Source organism: Alexandromys fortis, unplaced genomic scaffold, assembly GCF_014885135.2.
Source record: "Alexandromys fortis isolate MF-2015 unplaced genomic scaffold, M_Fortis_MF-2015_v1.1 scaffold_5, whole genome shotgun sequence".
Taxonomy (NCBI): Eukaryota; Metazoa; Chordata; class Mammalia; order Rodentia; family Cricetidae; genus Alexandromys; species Alexandromys fortis.
The window spans coordinates 22,135,522-22,153,306 of record NW_026067924.1 but is presented as its reverse complement, the minus strand read 5'-3'; the positions used below and the strand labels follow the sequence as shown (position 1 = coordinate 22,153,306).

Here is a 17,785-nt window from a genome sequence, read left to right as displayed (position 1 = left end):
ATACAAGGTAGATTTTCTTCGCAGGTTTTCACACGCTTGAAATTATGGGGTAGATCATCGGAACTTTCCATATTTACTTTTTCCCCCCCAAGAATCATTTACTTTTGTTTTGGCTGATTGTGGCTTCTCCTGATCAGGTTTTAAAGTGGAGATTAAGACACTTTGCTTTCATTAGGGTCTGACGGTGATCAACACAGGAAGCAACTCTGAAGTGCCAGCTGTGGATTGGGTTGTTTACCTTAGTGGTCATATCTGTCTCTAGCTTGTTTTTATATGGAATCTTCTCTATACTTGTCTCTGTTGTGTGAGTTATGTCTGTAATTTCTGTGTATCACATATTTTCTTGATGCTTATTCTAGCTCTGTCCGTCCAAACATCCCATTAGTTAGCTGTATAAAATTTGTTTTCAATTCATTTATTGTTTTTTATCTAGGACATTAGGTCTTCCCCTTTCTCTATTTTTTAGAGTGGTATACGTTCATAGCAAAAGTGAATAGAAGGCACAGGGGTTTCTAGCTCTCTCCACCCCCTAACAATTTTTCGATCAACAATCTCCCCACCACCACCACACACACACCAGAAAGATACCTTGTTACAGCTGGTGAACCTTTATCTACATGTCCTTATTAGCCAAAGGCTATGTCAAGGCCCACTGTTGGTTGTAAGTGATGTTTATGGCGCATGCCCAATACTCTAGTGTACTGAGGCCGAGGCAGGTCAGCCTGGCCTATACTGCAAGGGCCCAGCCTTAAACACACAATAGCACCCCCAAACCAAACAGACTAAGAAAGAAGCAAAAGCAGCATGAAAGAAGCAGGCAGCAGTAGGGATGTCACCCCTTCTCTCGTGTTGGCATCATCTTTACTACCAAGCTTGATAAGTCCTTCCAAGTGTTTTCTTTGTTATTAATTCGTATGTCCAACCAGCATATCCTCTGTGATAGCTTCAGTCCAACATTTGCAAACATATTACAGGTTCATCTAGAATAGCTTCCGTCATTTCGGTGTCCTACGGTTCCAGCAGTAAATGCTCTTTTGTTACTTTATGCAGGATAGCTAAGCCATATAGAATGTTCATGTTAATTACTTCCAGAGCGAGATGCGGTATTTCTCAGATGTTGATCTGATGTAGAACCAGTTAGGGAAAAATGGTTTAGAGGTTTAGATCTAGGATGCAATCACTTCCGCGGATGTTTGTCTAGGCTTAAGTCAATTTAACTTGTTTGTTTTAAACGACATGGGCCTTCTAATGGCTGGGCTTGACAAAAGGCTTTCTCCCACCTCTGTAGTGACACCGACAGCCTGGGCCATAGCCCTCAGCAGGCTAATTGTCCTCTCTACCTCTTCCTTTGGATGGCTGTGTGACTTTCCAGGTTGCTGTCTTTTGTGCCCTCTTGCTAGCACACAGGGTTGCTTGGAAAATGTCAGAAGGTATCTAAACCACTCCCCTCCAGTCCCACCGCTACCTTTTCCCCTCCCCCAACACACATGAGACCCATGAGCAACTTTGTTGTGTTTTTTTTTTGTTTTGTTTTGTTTTGTTTTTCTGTAAGTCATGCACCAGATTTTATGGTTGAAAGGCACTGAACATATTTAGTGATCAATTATTTGAATGGGGGAGGGTTTTGAGGGAAGTGGTGGTTCTGGGAGTGACGGGGTTTGTTTCAGACACTCTTCTGTAACATAAACCTATGGTATTCATGGAACTGTTTGGTTCTGATGTATTGAACCACGTCTTAAGGCCGGATTTCATACCTGGGATTGCTAATGACATGCTCAGGCTTGTTGGGTCATTTGCCTAATGCATGGTGACAGTGAGGCTAAATTCTTAGTCGCTGCTCTGATTAGGCCCCTACACCAGGCTTGGAATAGCTGTTATTACTTAAGACAGGCAGCTGAGCATAAGACCCCATGATGGTACAGATACTGAATGGGCAGGGTAAACCTGCAAGCTCCTGGAAGCTTGAGTTTATAGCGATGACAACCCAGAAGAACAGTCCTGAATGCTTTCGTCAGCGTGTGTGCATTGTGGGGGCTTACGGGCGCAAAGAGAGAGTAGCATGTTTAGACACTCTCAGGTGTGCGTTCTGTTCTTTGAATGGATGCTGGAAAAGATGCAGGAGAACATGACTGAGAGCCTGGGATATGAATGCAGCTCAGCAGCTTCGGGGTGGTGGTGGGAGAATCACGGAGATAGCTATTGAACCCTTTCCCATGCGTCAAGGGGAAAGAAGACACATGGCTGTATTATAATGAGAATAGTACTTGCAGATTTCAGTGTATGGAGTCTGCTGCACTCATGCACAGTGTAAGAGGATTTTCACGTGAGCCACAGTTGTAAGGCCAGTTCAGGCAGAAGACGGGACCCAGTGACAATGGGAATAAGGGTGCTAGGTGCATAAGAACTTGTCAGTGTGCGATCTCTATGTCCAGGTCGGGTGGGAGCCAATTCAGTGTTCACTTGTCAGCAGCCAGGGGAAGGAGGTGTGCATTCCTTCAAGGGAATCTGGGTTGAGAAATGTGGTATATACCACAATACTTACAGGCGTGTATCTTTTCGTCTGTCCCTCCATCCCTGTACACAATCCACTGCCAGTGCTCACTGGACACTGAGTAAAGCCAGGCACTGTTGTCGATCTTAGAGGCTGAGAACTGAGGTGTGACAGGTACACCCCCATCCTCTTGGAGGAGCAGAGATGTCATGGCAGGAGATAGTAAATAAGACATTGGTCTCAGAGCTCCAAAGTTGATTGGTCACTGTGATGGCCAGAAGGCTGTTGGTGAGAGAGTAACTGACTGATGGCTGGAAATGTCAGGAATCACAGGCAGGGGAGGACTTTTGAGCTGAATGTATGACACCAAGGAACAAAGTATTCCAGATCAGAAGAGGAGAGTGGGTGCTAAGAGCGAGGAGAGGCAAAGCGAGATGACTCCAAGGCCAGGAGTTTGCACTACTTCTAAGAATGAATGCTGTTAGGGAATTTGAAAGCAGGCAGGAACCTTCTAGAAAGGGCATTTCTTAGGCAGGGTTCAGGGCATGCTCATCCAGTGTTTTGAATATTTTATGTAATTAATTTAATCCCCGATAATCCTGCCAAGAATGTAGTGTTATTACCTCCGATATATAGATGAGGTAACTGAGGACCCGAGAGGTCACATGACACATCTGAGGGCACAAAAGGGAGCGCTGGGATCATGGAGGAGGTCAGGTTCACAGTGCTGTCCTCTTGCCCCCACCCTCTGATCTTTGCAAGGATAGCGCAGTGATACTGGAGGCCAGTCAGGAGTCTGTTGCAGTGGTTCAGTTCTGGAAGTAGGTAAGAGATGGACGCAGGCTGTGCCGCAACTTGACTGCATGTGGGAGGTAAGGAAAGGAGAGCAGAATCCAAGGCAAGTCAGTGTCTTGTCGTGAATGAATGTGTAAAAGAAACACAGATACATCGTATATGTTCTTCATTTAAGACTCATAGGATTGTAGAGAAGTCTCTGGGTTATCAAATATCCTTTAGTGACTGATAGGAAAACTAACTTTCCTGAAGGAAGATGATGTCCAACCAGGAGCCCTGTTATCCTGATGGCAAGTGTTGTGTTGTTAGGGAATTTGAAGGCAAGCAGACGCCTTCTGGAAAGGCTGCTCTCCCCCCAACCCCAGGAATTCTTCCTTGCTCCAAGGCTAGATTGGCCTCAACCCTTGCTGTGGTCTGGGTGGGGTAAGAGCTGGTAATGACAAGGTGCCTCAGGGCCTCTTCACCACCCCCTCCCCAAAGAGCAGCCTGCACATGAAAGCTAATTAGCGTTTAGCCTGTTGCCGCCTGTCCTGGTGTTGTTTGCCGAGACACAGCGAGAGGTAGTTATAGAGACGGGCACCATCAAAATGGTGGTGTTCATAACCTACAAGGATGGGAATGCTGGTGTTCAACAAGGATTTGCTTGAACTCTGCTTGACAAAAACATAAATCTCTGTACAGACAGAATAGGCTTTTCATTTCATGTGAGGCTTCTGTCTGTCACTGAGAGAAAGTTGCTTCTTAGTTCTAGTGGTAGGAAAGGAACGAGGAGCTCCTTTGGAGAAACTCCTTACGAAGAGTTACAGTATGGAACGTGGCTTTCCAGTGCCTGCAATTATTATTTCAGCCCAAGGATTATGTAGCAGAAAGTTTGGGACTGTTTGAAGAGTTCTAATCAGAAAAAGGAAGAAAAAAAATTAATGCCTAGTTAGGTTTGCTCACCGCTTTCCCCTTTTTCCTTAAGGCTGACTGTCCAACTTGATAAACATTAGCCAGATTTTGCTACATATTAGGTTCAAATTTAGATAAATTAAGAGCACATTAATTAAAGACTGAGCTCCCTGGTCACGGTAGCTGGTTACTGTGAGCACATTCCATCCCCACACGTGGCTTCTGAATGGAGCCAGTTGTAGGGTGTTCATAGGAGGTTGAGAGCATAGAATCTGAGATATCTGGAGTCTTGAGTCATGTTAAGCACTGGTGCCCAAGGAATGCAAGGATGAAAGGGTTTGTATAGAAGAACCCTTACGGATGGATCTGAACCGGGGAAGAGGTTACCCCATCTCTAAAGATCATTCCTGTAGACTGAAATCTGGCTCAGTCCAGACGTAGAATAGCGGTTCCTAGAATGTTGGGTACGTGATAATTTTGCTAGCTGGTTAGTGCTTGTTTTTGTTTAAGATGTAAACTACCTTTTTGTAAGTGCTTTATCAAGGCCTTTCTCTGCTTCAGATTGGTATGACATCTCAGAAGTGCTGTCTGGGGTGAGGGGACGCTTTTTTTTATACTTCGAATCATGGTGAAGGATATTTACAGTGGTACGCTACAAGATCTGTGTGTGCTAGTGTTTGGAAGCTTTGCCTAAACTTGGGATTTAGAACCTATTCCTATTATGCTTGGTGCTCCACTGAGCCTCCCTTGACAGATAGTAGCATTTGTAGTGTAATGTGAGATGTTACCATTGTATGATCCTTAGAGGATGTCTGTTCTAGGTTATAGGAATTGGCCAACTAGAGTCTAGGGCTTAAATCCCGCCCTTTGCCTATTTGTATAAAGTTTTATTAGAACACAGTCGCACCCATTCGTTTATTTTTGCCGGTGACCGTTTTAGGCCTACTGCTGCAGAATTGAAGAATCGCAGCTGGGTTCCTGGCAAAACTCTTATGTCAAGGCCTCATCTGGATGCTGTGTGAATGATCGACCTATGTCAGTTAGGAAGCATCTATGCGAACACCCGTTGCAAAAACTTCTCAGGAGCCTAGGGCTTCTCATACTTCTGCTTTCCCTCCCTCCCTCCCTCCCTCCCTCTTTCCCTCCCTCCCTTCTTTCCCTCCTCCTTCCCTCCCCAACTGACTGGGGACCTCAAAAATAAAGTATAGCTTTTTAGACCCCTGCTTCTCCAACTCTATGCAATTGCCCCCAAAAGACTCGTCTTTCCTGCTGTCTTTTCCCCTCTTCAACGTTCCTTCTTTCTCCATTGGTGACCGTACTTTCTTCTTTTATTAATAAGTAAGTTGATGATGACGGTAGAGGAGGTTCACCAACCCCCACAGCCTCATCTCCTCACTCCCTAGTGCTCTCCCACCAGTCCACACAGTGAACTGTTCGGCTGCTGTCTCAAGCCAGCTTCTTCAGTTGCCCCCATCCTCTTCTCCTGTTGTCCCAAGGCAATCCTTCTAGCCACCCTCGTTTCTCCTTTCTGTGCTGCTTACAAGTCTTTCTGCTGATCCATCAGAATACAAACCATCCTCCACTTAAACCAACATTTGGGGGCTGGAGAGAGGACTTAGCAGTTAAGGGCACTTACTGTCCTTACAGAAGACCCAGGCTTTCTTCTTAGCACTCATGTGTTGCCTAACAACTGTCACTCCTACATCCCTTCAGAATTTCGTAGACTTGTGTGTAGCATTTGGCACACACATAAAATAAATATTTGTTTTTTGAAAGAGAAGCCAATGCTCCTATTCACTCCCCTAATAGTCACTCCAATCTTTGCATCAGAACTCCTTCCTAGAGCCCAGGGTGCTCATTGCTGGATAGGGTTTGTCCCTGAGACAGGGTGCACTCTATGAGTAATGCATAGCTGGTGCACCTGGCCCCGCTCTTGGTCTACTGTCCTTCTGGGCCCTTAACACCTATTCATTCCAAAGTCTGGCCACCTCCTTCCCTATCCATTGATGCCAATCTTTCTTCCATCAGATACAGTTTGTGTCTCTGTGTGTGTGTATGTGTATATGCATGTTTGTATCTATATGTGCATGTGGGGTCCAGAAGTCAATGTCAGTTGTCTTGTTCAATCCTCATCTACCTTTTTTTAAATTTAATTTTATTTATTAAAGATTTCTGTCTCTTCCCCGCCACCGCCTCCCATTTCTCCCCTCCCCCAATCAAGTCCCCCTCCCTTTTTAGCCCAAAGAGCAATCAGGGTTCCCTGCCCTGTGGGAAGTCCAAGGACCACCCACCTCCATCCAGGTCCAGTAAGGTGAGCATCCAAACTGCCTAGGCTCCCACAAAGCCAATACGTGCAGTAGGATCAAAAACCCATTGCCATTGTTCTTGAGGTCTCAGTAGCCCTCATTGTCTGCTATGTTCAGTGAGACCTGTTTTATCCCATGCCTTTTCAGACCCAGGCCAGCTGGCCTAGGTGAGTTCCCGATAGAACATCCCCATTGTCTCAGTGTGTGGGTGCACCCCTCGTGGTCCTGAGTTCCTTGCTCGTGCTCTCTCTCCTTCTGCTCTTGATTTGGACCTTGAGATTTCTGTCCGGTGCTCCAAGACGATGTCCCTCACTGAATCTGGAGCTTGCCAATTTGACTTGACTTGCTAGCTTGTATATGCTTAGAGTGCTCTTGTTTCTATCTGTTTCATTTATTTTTTTCTGTGTTTTCTGGGGGCTCAAACTTAGTTTGCAAGGCAGACCCTTTAATAACTGAGCCATCTCCTCCTCCTCAGATGTATCATTTTAAACATCTGCATGTTACATACCTGGGAATGTAGAGCCAAATAGAATCCAGTGCTCAATTGCTTGCGCTTTGGTTTGTTATTTCGTGTGTATGTGTGGCGGCATTCTTGAATGCTTGAAGATTTCCATACAGTTTGCAGGAGTCTCATTTCTCCTCCACCTTCTTGGTTTGCTGGCTCAAACAATTGTGTTTTGGGTACATGAATCTGGGTTTGCTATTCCTGGCCCTGCTCTTTCCTGGCTGTACTTTTTGCCTGTTTGTACCTCAGTTTTCTCATCTGCAGATTGGTGCTACTCGTAGAGCTGGTCCTTGTTTGTTCCTCTTTTGATTTTTTTCCTTTGACTGACCAAAGTCTCTGTGTGTGTGTCTGTCTGTCTGGAAAATGTTTATATTTTTGTGTGAAGCCTTCTGCTATGGGACTTTTCACTCTCAATTCCCTCTCTGTCTTGTATTCATTTAGCTCTGCAGGAGTTGATACTCCTTGTTATTCAGATTGGGGGCCTCCTGAGGTCTTTCCTATCTCTGGTTGTTTGCTTCCTACTATTCCCACCAACAATGCACTGACCATGGCTTCTGCTAGGGGCCTGGAAGCTCCCTCATGGTGGAAATGGATTCTTAGCATCTGTGTCAGTAACTTTGTGCCAAGTAGGTGCCTAAGAAACTGGTGAGCAGTTTGGCTTGTCCTTACTTTTTTTGTGATCCGGGTGATGAAGAGCCTGAGGGCAGAGGGAGGACCACCTGGGTTTCAGGAACCTCCTGAAGTATGGAGCCGAGGAGTGTGCCGGGCTAGTCAAGCGGATGATTTGTTTCTTTGCTTCCTCTAGGCTCCCAAAGAAGATGTAAGCTAGTTCCAGATTGGTAGGCTACACTTTGGTGGAAACTCTCACTGAATTAAGTTTTGGACCTTTTCTTTCTCTCAATAACCTGAAGATAAACTAGAAGATTGTCTTAGATAGAGGAAAAACGAGCAGACAGATTGTCCACGCTGAGTTCAGACTGAGCCAGAATGGGAGCTGGCTGTCTGGGCAGGAGATGGGTCCTGCCTCTCTGGGCATCAGTTGGCCTAGTGGATGTCTTCCTGTACTTTTTTAAGTGAGAAGGAATGAGTAAGGGAGAGAGGGAGAAATGGAGATGAAAGAGTGACAGACAGTGTGTTCGGACCTATGTGGATTGTGGAGGGGCGTTTTCTGTGCCTTTGCTTGGAACATCCACAGGTAATGGTGTTGAACAATTTTCAGTCAAATTTAGGAAAATGAATGGGCTCACCTCATGTTTGTGACTGTCCTACTGTGGCCATCTTCCTCCACCATCATGTGACTTACATTCTTGATGACAACATTCTTACTGTCCTTGAACTTCTGTTGTTCTTTTTGTATTTTTTTTGATTAATAAAATGAGAATAATAGCTTGTGTTGAAGATTTACGGATATCAAAGATGCAGAAAGAAGGGCTTGTGGTTTGATATGCAGTAGCTTTTGCGTGTCATGGGGATATACATTATAATACACAGTTTGAAACACATATTCTCATACAGCAATTTGTGAATTTAAACATGTACTTTCTATATGCGTCTTTATAACTTTTTATAACCAATTTTATAAAGGGACTTTCTTATTGTCTCTGTTTTGTAAAATGAAACAGGATTGCAGGGGTGGACTTCGTTCACTTAGTTCCCAGGACATAACTAGGGGTGCAGGCCTGGCACGTAGACTGGTCCGGTGAGTGCACTTTCTTCATACTGGCCGCTGGCATCACGAGCACATGGCGACATGACACATAGCTGCTTGAAGATCACACGTGTGGTACATTTTTGATGAGCTAGTCACAAGTCTCTGATATCTTAACTCAGAACGTTTCACAGGGTGCAGCTGTCAGGTACCAGGCTGCATGTACCCCACTTCACGGACAGACTAACGTCAGCGTGTGGTCAGAGGGTACGCTGCATATACGTCAGTATCACACTGCTTTGTGTACCCTCCTTTCACCCCCCTGGCAAGCTTGCTTCTGTCTCCATGACCCACAGACAGGAAAATGCACTGTTAGAAGTCAGTGTCTGGCATGAGCCCTGTGCAGTGACTGCCAGGCCTTGAACCCTGGCTGCCATACTCCATGCCCTGGCTCTCACGTCCTGGGTAGCCTGGGGAGAAGCTGATGAACATAGGCTATGAAAAGGAGCTGTGATCTGGGGCAATGAAAGAAAAGGTCTGTGAACACATGGGTGTTCTTTTGTTAGCGAAATTCGCTCTACTTGTTTTCTGTGTGTCAAGGAAGAGCCGCTGTGAACCCCTGGTTTCTCCGGCAAAGGCTGATTTAGGAGGATTTTCTCAGATCTACCAGCAGGTTAACAACATGGAGTCTTGAATACTTTCTGGGGGCGGAAATGAATAAACAGGCATTTGAGGTGAAGCCGACCAAGTCTGCGGGACTGTAGAAAGGTGAATTAATTCAGTTGAAAAAGCTTGGACAAGAAGTGCGCACATCTTTTGGTCTAGTAAATGATAACCGGGAAATCTGAATTTGTAGCTCAGTTCCCTGTTTTGTGTAGGTGAAAATTGTTAGAAGAAATTTTATGTTGAGGGAGATGTTGCCTGGCTTTTGTGGAATAAATCAAATAAGAAAAACAAAATGAATTGCCCAAATATAAGAGGCATCATTTTGAAGTTGGATTAAATTGCTGCTTGGCATTCTTGAGCATTATAATAGTTATATTTTGTATTCTATTCTGTTCTTGCTTTGTATGTATTTGTGTCTTATCCCATAGAATACAAGAAACCATGCCACACTGATTTTTTTAAAAGACAGTCACCTTCTGCTTTCTGTGTCCTGTTTTGGTTCTTTGGAAAGAATATAAAGCTAGGATATTTTTATAGAATTAACAGTGGGTCAAGATTTCTGTAATCTTTTAAGCACTCAGAAACAAAAGCCTGGTGGTGGTCAGATATGACCTGACGACAAGTACAGGTTTAAGAACCAAGACGGACAAGCTGTGGTTCTTTTATCTGTGGAAATGTTTTTCTGTCTCTTTTCCTTGTTTCCTTTGCCACATGGAGTAACAGGGCCCTTTCTGAAAGCCAGGAGCTGCATTGCTGTTGATCATGCTCCTGAAGTTTTCCAGAATTGCTTTTGGCTATGGGGAATGAGTTACCTGCCTGTGTTCTCAGAGTCTTCTGCAGGTCCTCCTGGGGTATAAAGCTGTGGAGACCTAAGTCTCAGGTGCAAGACGAAGAAAATGGAAGGAGCTGGGAAGCCCAGGAACATGTTTCTCAGCAGACTAGCTGTGCAGCTTCTCACAGAATCAGAAGTAGACTGGGCTCCCTCATCCCCTCCAAACTCTCCAGAGGGTACCACCCATGCAGCAGTAATGCAATTTAAGACTCCTCTGGTGTCATGGGGATCTACCCAGGAGATCCACTGAAAACTGCTGCTGATGTGAGGGGAGGAAGAGCGAGAAAAATGTGTTTGCATGTGATCACCTGTGACTTTTCAGTTGATTGTTTAGAGTCTTTCATTCCCACATGTTGGTTGCTGACAGCGAGGCTGAGCCAGCCTGGTGCTCACGGAGGTTCCATCTCTCAGTATCAGCCAGGCATTGGGTATTCCATGAATCCTTTCCATGCCTCTTCCCCAAGGAGGATGATACACACGAGCGCTAAGCATTGTCTTGGCAGTCTGACTTGCACGGGAGAAAGGAGGACCGAGTGCGACTGGCTGTATTCCTAGTACCTAAACTCAGGACACAGCTGTTGTAGGCAAGGTTGCTGCTTTCTTCATCCTGGTCTCTTGCCTGATTGTCTCTCTTTTGACAGTAGAGATCCTTAGTAAATGACTTTCATGTCTTGGAACCTCAGCTTCCATGACCAAAAGAGGTGTCACAGTGGTCAGAGTGCCCAAGGCTGCTGTATGATGGCGGGAGAGATGTAGAAAGACTCTGTGACAGTTACTGTAGTAAATGGAAGGGTAACCACTGAGTGGCCAACTAACTGTGTTCATTCTACTAAGAAAGCGCTCAGGCTTGCTTTGCACTGCCCCATCCCACTCACAGACCACAGTTTGGGAAGCCCAGGTCAAAGGCTGGCATAGGATGATGGAGAAGCGTTAGCCCTGGAAATTGTCTTAGTTTGCTTCCCTTTCCTGTGATGTACACCATGACCAGAAGGCAACTTGGGGAGGAGAGGGTTTGAATGTCCAAAGCACAGTGTGTCTTGAAGCGAAGTCAGGACAGGAACTCAAGGGAGGGCAGAGGCCTGGACCCTGGAGGAAAGCAGCTTACTCTCCACAGCTTTCTTAGCTTGGTTGCTTCTACAACCTAGAACCCCCTCCCCGGAGGTGGCACTGCCCCCTGTGGGCTTTGCCTTTCCACATCAATCATTAATCAAGGAAGCATCCCAATAGAATGCCTTCAGGCTAATCTAATGTAAATGTCTTTTGTAATTGAGGCTCGTTCTTCCCTGGTGACTATAGTTTGTGTCAGGTTGACAGAAGCTAAGCAGCTCACCACCCGAGGTGGCACGGAGGTGCTCAGCCTGCAAGGAGTTCCTTGGAGACCAGGGTTAAGGGACCCTGGAGAATTGCATGTGGAATGGTTTTTGACCATTAATCTATTACAATGTTTGTTCCTTCTCACTACCTGAATATGCTACTTGATAGACATATTCTTCACCCACTGCCCCTGGGGGCATTCCATGATCACCATCCATGCTGTCTTTTCCTGGTTAGCCCAGCATCTTTCTGAAACCATGCTGGAGGTCTAGCCCCAAGGAGAGTTGAGTATGAATGACAGATGTGAATCTTGCAAACTCAGTCACCCTCCTTTGAGAGCCCATAACCTGCTTTTGTTCTTAGAGATATAGGGGTACACTGTTTAATCTTTTTTTTTCTTTTCTGGAAATGAAAAGACATCCCTTGCCCCCAAACCACCACTGAAAAGTGTGAAGAAATCCAGGAAAAGCAGACCATGTCCCAGATCTGAGCTTTTCCTCCCGTCCTCAGCCTCCACTATGGGCAGTGAATGCCCAAGGTTTTCTGCGGGTGCCTTAGCTTTTACCTAAGGTTTGGAGACGGGGAGTTATGAGAAGCACCACAGCTCAGCTCCAGGGCCTGTGGTCTCCAGATGTTTGTTTTCCTTTCTCCATGTTTTCCATGCTCTATGGTACTGATTATGGTTTTCTAATCCATCACCTTAGAAAATTTGAGAACTGTTTAAGAACATTGAAAAAGAAAAGAATATTTACATGTAAGGATAAGTTGTTAACATTTTATGCGTTTCCTTTTAATAATTTTCTATGCGTTGTGTGCACACCATGATTTGGACACTGACAGAAGACTAGAAAGTTCTTTAGCACTTGCTTTTATTATCGCCCATGCACTTCCCTTCACAAAAGGAAAGGTCTTGTAGACTCTTGAAGTTTTCACCTAGGAAAAGACTGTTTCATTTTACAGAAGGCAGAGTGGTCATTTAGGGACAACTGTGACAGTTCTCCTCTGTGGTAAAGGGACCGTGCAAGTAACATGCCATTTAGATCTTGGAAATGTCACAGTCCACGAGACTCTTGAGTCTGACGATTGTCAGAAGCTAAGATGAGAAGCTGCTCTAGAGCTGGGGCCATAGGTCCATTGCTCTGTGCACAAGGGAAGACACTGCACAGCTATTAGCATCCTCTAAGTGCACAGAGAGTGGTGAATGCCCAACCGGGCACTAAATCCATTGGGTTCTTGCTGCAGGGAGAAGCCACAGCTGAATTTTCCTAGGTTATGTTTTGTCTGGGGGATTGGGTTGAACTGAGCGTTAGCTCACCAAGTTTCTCATTCCTTCTTCCCATTTGCCCCAGGGGATTAAGGAGAAAGTATATACTCAAGCAAATGCTAGATTGTGGCCTTTGGTTACTGCCTGCAGCCATGTTGGCTTCTCTTGCATACCACAATTCTTTTAAATGGCCCACCGCTTTCTGTAAAAGTCAGTAGGTTCTCTGTAAGAACTGTTACATTTAATCTTGAGGCAGCACTGAAAAAAACACATTTATTTCTAAATTGAAGTATTTTGTAGTACTAGAAAATGTTGCATAATTGACTGTCAGAGACAGACAGACTTCCCCTCCTTATTGCACCTAGCTGTGTAGGTGAAGATGACCTTGAGCTTCTGATCCTCCTGCTTTTCCTCCTGAGTGCTGGAATTTCAGGTGATCTACTTTCTTGCTTTATGTGGTACTGAGGACGGAGCCCAGGGCTTCATATATCCTAGGCAAGCTCTCTACCAACTGAACTGCACCCCCAGTCCCTTCTCTGTTCCATTGATGTTATTAGTCCCCTGCTGTTTGTTAGGAATCTAATTGTATTATAAGCTTTGTTTCAGTGAAAGTTGATGTTGCTAAGTTTTTGGACGGAAAGTAGTTATTCATCTGGGTAGGTGCCTGCCAGGGAGGACTGGGGTATCTACGTGTGTCTGAGAGGTCCTCAAGCATCACTGCTCTGTAAATTCAACCTTAACCTTACTGGTTTGGCATTAATGCAAAAAAAAAAAAGTAATGTCGTTTCAGTTGTACTGTTTATAATATGATGTAAAACTATGTGTTTTATTTTATTTCACGTTTACTTTTGTTCTTTATTTAATTGGCTGTGCATGCCCCACAGCCTTGGGGGATTTTGCTATGGAATGGCATTTTGTTACATACATATCTGTATTGAGCTCTATAAAACACAGAGCCGTAAAGTGGCCTGGTGGCAGAAGTCTATAATCTTGACTGCTTGTTTATCTGAGACAGGAGGATCATAAGTTTGAAGTTAGCCTGAACTGTAGAAAAAGTTCAAGGCCAGCCAGAGCAATTTAGAGTTGAGTGTACAGCTCAGCCTAGCAGAAACAGGAAACCTTGGGTTTCTTGTCCAGGATCACATATGCACACAACCATGAATTTTATGTTTAAGGAAGGTGACCCTGGAGAAGGTAAGAGTTAGATCTTTGATGAACATGTGCCTGTGGAGCAGTATTGCATTAATTAATCCCTCACTTAAATAGCTTGTTAGGCATGAAGCAGGTTTGTGAAGCTCAATGGTGTTAAATAGGTGCCTGCCGCTTGCTCCTGGAAGCCCTCTTACTTCGTGACTTGTAATAACATAGGTTCCTGTTCATTATAAATGTGTTGTTGTTTTGTTGCTCGTTTCTTCCTTTTGACACTGCTCTTAAACTCTGGCAGGTGCTCGCTCTCTTGCTGCATAGTGTCCCTTTTTGAGACCCTGCTAAAAACTGTGAATCTATTATACTGTTGGTGGGTAGTTAGTTATAGGCTTCAGTTTTTTTCTTTTTTGGTACGAAGGGTGCTGTTGCAGATGTCCTAGTCTATGATATCTCTGGTACGGGGATAGAACTGACACTCTTCCACGGGCTGTGTGTTTCTTTGTCTTCTTCGTCTATTTTTGAGTTAAAGAATAATAGGGACTTGCAATGAAAGGCGTTTTGTTTTCTCTTTCCACTTTATTTTATTGTGAATAAGAGTAACGTTCTCCTAAAAAGGCGCTGCATTCAGGCGGGGCTGCGTCATAGTGAAGACCTGCTGTTCACATCCTGCCGTCTTCTTCCTTATTAGCTCTTCCTACTGACCCCTAGTACACTGAGACTCTCTTAGGAGGAAGGGCTTGATTGACTTTCTGGCCTCATAAACCGCCTTTGTAGGTTACTAGTTTAATGAGAAGCACATCTTTGGTGAACGAGGTTAAGTTTAGGTAATGTGCACACACGAGAGGAGTTTGGCATTGGCACCAACTCTGGACAGTGATGCTGTGTGGTCCTTTGGTAAATTATAAAAGGCATTAATTTTTTATAGCTGCCTTTCGCTAGGTCCATGCCTCATCCTAGTGCTTCCCTCGCTCTAGATCCTTGAGCTGATGGAAGTTTTAAAGTTCCACCTCAGCCTATGGTCCGTACAGCCCTCATCAGAGTTAAGGTTAAAAAATGACTAATAGTTAACAGAGCCAACCAAAGTCAGGGTCTCCATGTCCCACATAAAATTGCCCTTTAAAGAGATGGCTGTGGAAGGCTACACGTATTTCACTCTGTGTATCCCTGTTTCTCTTAGTGTTTGTAAGTGAGAAAGCCAGAGTCTTTTTGCAGCCTTCAGGTCTGGCTGCACCTGTTACAAAGATAGTCAATGCACCCACATTGTGTCCTAGCTGAGCATCTGATGAGGAAAGGAGCCAGCATCTGCTTGTACATCTCCAGTTCAAGCTATGAATCCCTGTGTGCCGCTTTCATGTGCATGGGCTGGATGTTAATTTCCACGTCAACTCCCATTGTACTGAGCAGATAAAACATTGACGCTGGGAGAAAAGAGGTTTGCAGTATAGTAACCCTTGTCCATCCATTTTTCTTGATCTTTTCCTGTTCTTCACTCCATCCCCATTGCTTTGATATACTTTAACATATCTGCCAGTAAATCCCATTAGTTTTAAGCTGGTGAATAGCACTGGAGCGTTCCAGAATAATCTGGAAGCCATTAAACAGGGACATAAAAAGTCAGAACTCAGAGCTGTAGCTCAGTGCCATAGCACAAGGGTCTGGTTCCATCCCCAAGACTATAAAACAGAAACCAACCCTGGCAAAATGCCAGCCCAGGGGGCTTCCTTCTGTCCTTCCTTGCTCAGTTTGCTTTCCCTCCTGTTTTCATTTTGGGCATCAGCCCCTGTTGTTGGGCTCCACAAGAACATTCCAGCAACTTTACCTTGAAGCCTAATCCTAATCATAGGGATGCCTGTTGCTGCTCTTACTGCCTCCAGAGAAGCAGTCACAGGGCACTGGGACTCTTACTCCATCTAATCTGGGCATTCGTTTTTTCATCTTTGGATTGGCATGTTACGCCCAGGCGTGCTCCGTGTAAGGGACACCAAAGCTAACAGGTTCTGTCTTCAGACTCCATGGAGCTTATGCTCTGATGGTGGATCTGTGCAGGCCAGCAGCTCCGGAGGTCTGAATAGTTCTGGGTTCAGCCGTCCATCGTAATTGAGCAGGCTCAGAGGAGGGGCGGGAGGGGCTCTTCTCTCAGAGTTCCAACGCTGGTGCAGCCATTAAGAGTTGGCCCTGTAGACACTTGGGTTTCCAGGGGCGTTCGTGAAGTGACTTTGAAGCAGGCTGTGAAGGATCTTGCCTTCCAGTTTACTGTCACTTCAGTCTCAAGAAGTCCACGAAGAATTTGCTTTTGTACTCCAAATTAGGATAGAAAATAGTTGGTGTCTGGATTCTCGAAGCATCTGTGCTACAGGATGTTGGGTTTTCCTCTGTGGTTTGAACCATCTTTGCAAAAGGAGGGTCTATGTTTTAGATGAGGCTTCCAGAATATTAATGTACTCAGATTTCAGATCAATGGATTCATGTGCAATGAGCCTTTTAAGTTCTTTTTTTTTAAGTTGGAGGAGTTCAAGGCTAGCAACTCAATGAGACAAGACTGAGGCACACTCCAGGTGGAGAGAGACCCCCCAAAGACACGAGTATTGGACTGTGATTGACAATATGATAAATATTGATGTTTTTGACCTCAGCAGTTAAATCAAGCTAATCCATTTTTCCCCTATTTTCTTAAGTGTTGGGGGAAATTGGCTTTGTATTTGGGTTTCAGGGATAGGTATTTTTGACGAAGACCTTTAAGAAAGTAATAATTCTTACAGCCCCCAAAATGCCGACACATCATTGTAGCTCTTAGAATCTTCAGCTAGGAGCAGTCGGCTCTCACTGGCTAGGAAGACAGTTGCCAGTCACGTGCCTTTTCTCCACAGGAAGTCACTATAAAGCCGTGAAGTTTCAGCAGACTTGGAAATAGTTGTCAGAGTGATTTAAAAGTCTGCTCTGCCATCCTTTCGATGCAACCATGACAGTGCTCCTAGAAAGATATATTTCATTTATAAAACAAAACCTTTTCTTTAGATTGTTGGATGGATGAAGCACGGGTCTGGCTAAGTTTTAACGCTCAGCTGTATAGGGCAGGGGCACTTCCAGTGCTTATTGTCCGGCTGGTGTCGGTCAAATCATAACTTCCATTTTATGCACACTTTGTTCCTTTGCTTCCACTTTCCGGGTTCATCCATTTTAGGATTATTGGAGAGTTAAAAGGAATTTGCAAAAATCCTGGGATGTATGTACTAAAGCCATTCAAGGTTACATGATAGCAAAGGACGGGCAAAGCACAAACGACTAAACAGAGCGAGGGGAGATGGAAGTAGCGGCACACAAGGACGCCGTCAGATCGGGCAAAGAACAGTCCTTGGGAACATGGTAGACAATCCCTTGGCTGAAATCAGGCCAGTGTCAAGGAGAGACTCACAGTGAGGCAAGTGATAGGCTTGGTCCTATTTTGAGTCATTTATGAGACACCTGACGGGGAAAACTGTGGCCTGACGACTCATGGCAGGAGATCACCATGGCAGAATCAGAGTTAGAGTGGAAAATCTGTAACTTGAAAATATAGTTCTTTGCGTGTTCTCTCTCTGTTGTTTAATTTTTCTTAAATTATCTTTATTTTATGTGCACTGGTGTTTTGCTTGTATATGTCTGTGTGAGGGTGTCGAATCTTGGAGTTACAGACAGTTGCGAGCTGCCACGTGGGTGCTGGGAATTGAACCTGGGTCCTCTGAAAGAGCAGTCAGTGCTCTTAACCACTGAGCCATCTCTTCAACCCCGAAAATATAGTTCTTCCTTGAGGAGAAAACCCAGCCCTGTGGTGTGTAGTTGTGAGGATTATATTGCAGATGTAAGAGAGTTCTCCCCCTTGCCCTAGAGGCCTCCTTCCAGGAAATTACTAGGGAAGGAAATCAAAAGGAGAGCCTGGGAAGGCAGCTT

General features: G+C 44.9%; 1 protein-coding gene across 2 annotated transcripts in view; it reads left to right on the top strand.

Moving 5' to 3' along the window:
• Gli3 (GLI family zinc finger 3) overlaps positions 1-17,785 on the top strand; it is a 264,925-nt gene that overhangs the window by 44,527 nt on the left and 202,613 nt on the right. The window lies entirely within an intron of this gene.